Raw genomic sequence first — 5568 nt, forward strand, 5'->3', positions numbered from 1 at the left:
GGAGCAAATCTTGGCCTGCATCCAAATACGCATACTTCCATATTATTAGAATGCAAAAGGAAGGATGTAGAGTGTCTGAATACTCAGTAGGCATTTAATAGTAGTCTAACAGTACTTGGATGATTTGCTACATCTATAGTATGCAAACGTACCACACTACGCTATCCCATAATTCAGAATTAGTCTGGGAATTTGGGAATAGAATGATGATGGCTATCCAATGTGAAGACAGTTGTTGCAGTGGCGTACAAATGTATCAAGAATTGTTTAAACATTTCTGCTGTTACATATGTGGGTATACGTCATCTGTGAACATCTGGGTAAGAGGACAGGTAAGATGGCGGTAGAGTACATCCGAATTGCGTCCTTACTCCTCAGAATCTACTACAGCTACAGTCAGGTACTAGGTACTTAACCGTCATTATTACGGTACATCCTGAGAATTCGGATGCAGCCTTGGCCATAACCTAAAGATTCACTTGCTCAAAGGGACTGAATCAGGTTTAGCTCACACTTGCAAGTTAATACACACACACACACACACAAAAAAAAAAAAAAAATTGTAAGTCTACGTTTATATTACATTGCATTAAATGGCATGGCAGTTAGCAGATGATCTTATCCAGAGTGACGTACAACAAGTGCAAACGTTAGGTACAAGAAATGCTGAACTTCTAGACAAGAAAGTTCTAGTGCCAACTGAATAAGTGACAGAATAATGCTTAGCATAATGTTCTACTGAAGTACCAACACTCAGCAAACAGTCAAGGAAAACCGTACAAATGAACTGACAAAGTACAACTAAATAGAGAAAATAAAACTCCAATGGCTAACCCCAGGCTAGTCAGTACACAGCCTGGGTTGATCAAGGTCAAAATGCAGTTACACAGTGGGCAGGGAAGCAGGGGAGAGGTGCAGCCTGAAGAGATGAGTCTTCAGTCTGTGCTTGAAGGTGGTCAGGGAGAACTAAATAGAGAACTCAAAATGTCTAACCCCAGGCTAGACCGTACACAGCCTGGGTGGGTTTAGACTGAAACGTAGTTGCACAGGGGGCAGGGAAGAAGGGGAGAGGTGCAGCCTGAAGAGTTGGGTCTTCAGTCTACGCTTGAAGGTGGTCAGGGAGTCAGCAGTTCTGACCTCAATGGGAAGGTCATTCCACCAACGGGGAGCCAGGACAGACAGTAGTCTTGAACAGGCTGGGCAGGAGCAGAGAGGAGGAGGGGCCAGGCGACCAGTGGTAATGGAGCATAGGGATCTGGCTGGTGTGTAGGGGTGGCTCAAACTCTGGAGGTATGCTGGCCCTAACCCCTTGACAACCTGGTAAACTAGCACCAGTATCTTAAATTTGATGCAAGCTGCGACAGGCAGCCAATGCAGGGTGGCAAGCAGAGGCATAACGTGGGAGGAACAAGGGAGGTTGTAGACCAGGTGGGATGCAACCAGGGCTGGTGGTAGATGGTGGAAGGCCAGCAAGGAAAGAGCTGCAGTAGTTCAAGTGGGAGAGGATCAGTGCTTGGACGAGGAGCTGAGTAGAGTAGGTGGTGAGGAAGGGGCAGATCCTTTGGAAGTTGTGGAGGGGAAATCTACACATTTCTCACTGCAACGATGTTCGCTAAGGAGGAGAGTCTGTCGTCAAACACCACCCCTAGATTCTTTGCACTGGGTGGAGGTGAGATAGAGATGTCCCCCAGAGAGATGATGTCCAGGGGTGGAGAGATATAATCACAAAGCCTGTTTTGGAAAAAGTAGTGCTTTGGCTTTTGTGTTTCAATTCTGTGGTTTTCAGTTGCAAAGCCCTTCAGCAGCAATTGAATGAAAAGCATATCATTCACCTTAAGGACTCGTTCAAGGAGATCAAATCCTTTGCGATACAGAAAAATACAAGCAGCATCTTTTATCGATTTATTTATCCAACATGACCTGAGCACTGCTGCACAAGCACTAACTGTAGCCACAACAGTGGGCCATTACGTAATGAAAATGAAGCCGAACCTCTATCAAATTATTACAAGCAATAAAAAATGATTGGAAAATACAATATGTCCAGCCAACAGGCAAAGCCACATTTATAGATGTTGAGGGTCAGTAGTCTGCCCAGTGTGTACTTTGTATCCTTTAGAGAGCTGATCTTTGGAAGATCACCTTTCTAATTCAAAATGACATAAGAGAAGAAACTAGACAGTGGCACGTTAATTTAATCTCTCTTGATTTGAGCCATATTGTCCTTATTTCCTTTAAACCAGGGTAAAATGCAGATGAGCTAAATTTTATCTCATTTCTGGAGTAACAACTTGTACTGTGGACACTCCACATAAATGGTTAAAAAATGTCATTGATATGGTGATTTTTTCTCTATTTGTTAACATTTTGGATAGACTTTAGATGCTTTGTGGTTTCTCTTTAGCATGACTAACATCTTATTCATATCAAAAGAAAGAAGCATTTTGACTAATCCCACCTGGTCTTACAGAAAGTCCAACCAATCCTGCCTGGTTCTGTGGGACATTTTGACCAATCCCGTTTCATCCAGTGGAACATTTAACCAATTCTGCCAAGTCTGACCAACCTCTCCTGCTCTTGTGCAAAGTTTGACCAATCCCTGTGGAAGGTTATTTTTGTTTGTACCTGCCCACAGTATTTTCTAGCGAACTTGGTTGGTTCTGTTTCCCAAAATAAACAAGTTAGTCATTTAAACCACAGTGACCTTGGCTAGGATAAATCATTTCCTGGAGTTGAAAGAATGAACATGGTAAATGTGTTATGTAGTGCCTTGCAAGCATCCAGTGCACCAAGTTCTTGAATGTGACCTTTTCAATGTCTAGTGAGCTTCATATCTGACTGCCTGCTCCCACAACTTTTTTTAGTTCCATGGGATCTCAGGACCAAGGCACAGTCATGGTCTGATCCACATTTCTGAAGGCGTGATGCCATCAGCAGGTGTAATTTGGGAAAATTTAGATGATGTGTGGAGTTAGAAAGGTAAATTAGGAGTAAAAAAATTAGACCCCAAACACATAATTGTTCTTTTGGAACCTTGTCTGGCATGAGTTCACAAAATGAAGCACTGTGCTGTAACTTGTCATTTCCATTGAATTAAGATTGTTAAGTGCTTGATTTTAAGTTTGTGGACCTTCTCCAAAATGCTGCCACAAAGTTGGAAGCTCAAAACTGTATGCTGTAGCATTAGTTTCCCTTCACTGGAGGGAAACTAAGAGGCCCAAACCCGTTCCAGCATGACGATGACCCTGTACACAAAGTGAGCTCTATGAGCACATGGTTTACAAAGGTTAGAGTGGAAGAACTTGAATGACCTGCACACAACCCTGACCTCAAACCCCCTGAACACCTTTGGGATTGAACTGGAACACCGAGTGCACCCCAGACCTCCTCAACTGATCTCACTAATGCTCTTGTAAGCAGAATGAACACAAATCACCACAGCCACGCCCCAAAATCCAAAACTGGAAAGCTTTCTTGGAAGAGTGGAGGGTATTATAACAGCAAAGCCCCCCTTAAATCAGGAATGGGATATTCAACAAGCACACATGGGTGTGATTTGTCAAGTGTCCACAAACGTTTATGTCTTTCCTGTATATTGCACTGTGCTGCTTTTAAGACACTGGTTTTATTTTTGGAGCAGGCATTCTAAGCGTTCCACTTGCCTTGCTTTGGTTTGTTTGAGTAAGATCTGTGCTGTGAGCAGCCTCATGCTGGGGGGAAAAAAAACACTCCAGCATGTCTTGTGATGTGTGTTTCTTTCCCTACTTTTTTCTCTCTTGAGGTGTGTCATCATTATTGTCATCACCGTCTCACAGCTATAGTCTGCTTTTGCAAGTAGCATCTGCTCTGGAGAATAGCATGAAACACTCGTCACATTCTTGTCGACTCACTTCTGCACTTGCTCAGGCTCTCTTGAAGACAGCTTTAAAGTGATGCACCAAGATTGTCCGAAAGTACAAGCATGGGACACTTAAGTCAATCGATAGGTTCTGCTAGATGCTCGTCTCTGTTGTTCATTCGTTAGGTTGACTTTGGCTTAAAACCAAAATCGTTTGGTATGGCCTAAGTGCATTCCCCTTAATGCCATCATAAATGATTGCAAAAAATGCCCTTGGGGCACATAGTGCTTGTGAGAGTTGGAAATAGATCTAACTGTGTTTGGGAATTGGCTGCTTGTCCATCTCTTCAACATCTTTCAAAATAGTATAATTCACCACTCGATAGGACAGATTTAGGAGGGAAGCATAGTTCAAAAGAGCCCTGTGAAAATACTCCGAGTCTAAATTCATCCAAGAAGATGTCATGACCATAATTAATGCCTTCATTATTCTCCTGATTGACTCATGATCTGATTTATAACATCATATATTAATATTCAGCAACACGAAAGGGGGATTGAGCCACAGATTCTTCAACATATTTAATTTTGAGAAGTCATCCATTGCGTTTGCTGGAAACCCTTAACGTTTGAAATACCCAATTAACACAGGGGAAGATCTGGCCAAGCAGTATTCTGGGAAATCAAATTCCTTTTTCAACAGGCCTCTTGTAGGAAAGCAGGCAATAAGGCCCTTTATCTAATACATGCCAAGGATAATTAGGTTATTGCAGCACTGCCTGTTGTTACTCAATAATGAGGCCAGTCTCTTATGGATTCGTGGGAGGACATGATGACCTTGATGGTAAAAGGATGCAAAAACAATGCACGCCACTGACATTCAAACTCAGGATTGTGGATAAAAAAATTCCCACCACCGGCAGGTGCATCCTGATCACGTAGCATGCTTGTAGCGCTGAAAGCTGATGGAAGCTGAGGATGCAGAGATGAAAAGGAATTTGTGATGAAGTGTGCTGACTAAGATCCTCAAGGAGACGCTGTAGCCTCCGTACCCGCACTTCCCCCTCGTCCTCTTTCAGCTTTATTCTCTCTGCTTGGCCTTCAATTCAGTCCTGCATTTCAATGGAGGGGTAAAAAAAAAAAAAAGGATGTAGGGTGGTATAGTGGTTAGCGCTGTCGCCTCACAGCAAGAAGGTCCGGGTTCGAGCCCCGTGGCCGGCGAGGGCCTTTCTGTGTGGAGTTTGCATGTTCTCCCCGTGTCCGCGTGGGTTTCCTCCGGGTGCTCCGGTTTCCCCCACAGTCCAAAGACATGCAGGTTAGGTTAACTGGTGACTCTAAATTGACCGTAGGTGTGAATGTGAGTGTGAATGGTTGTCTGTGTCTATGTGTCAGCCCTGTGATGACCTGGCGACTTGTCCAGGGTGTACCCCGCCTTTCGCCCGTAGTCAGCTGGGATAGGCTCCAGCTTGCCTGTGACCCTGTAGAACAGGATAAAGCGGCTAGAGATAATGAGATTAGATGAAAAAAGGATGTTGATGATAAGTAATGAATGAAATGCTGTGATAGGAAAATAGTCAACTATGTGCTGGTGTGATGAAGCAGAGACACTGTTATCATCCTGAAGTTGATTATCTTCTACTAAACAAACATCATGATGGTTTTATTCCACTTGCACCACAGGAAATTTTGGAAATGATTATAGCTTTTTATTTATTCAAGAATGTCATTCT

This window comes from Neoarius graeffei, chromosome 17, assembly GCF_027579695.1.
Source record: "Neoarius graeffei isolate fNeoGra1 chromosome 17, fNeoGra1.pri, whole genome shotgun sequence".
In the NCBI taxonomy this organism is placed as follows: domain Eukaryota; kingdom Metazoa; phylum Chordata; class Actinopteri; order Siluriformes; family Ariidae; genus Neoarius; species Neoarius graeffei.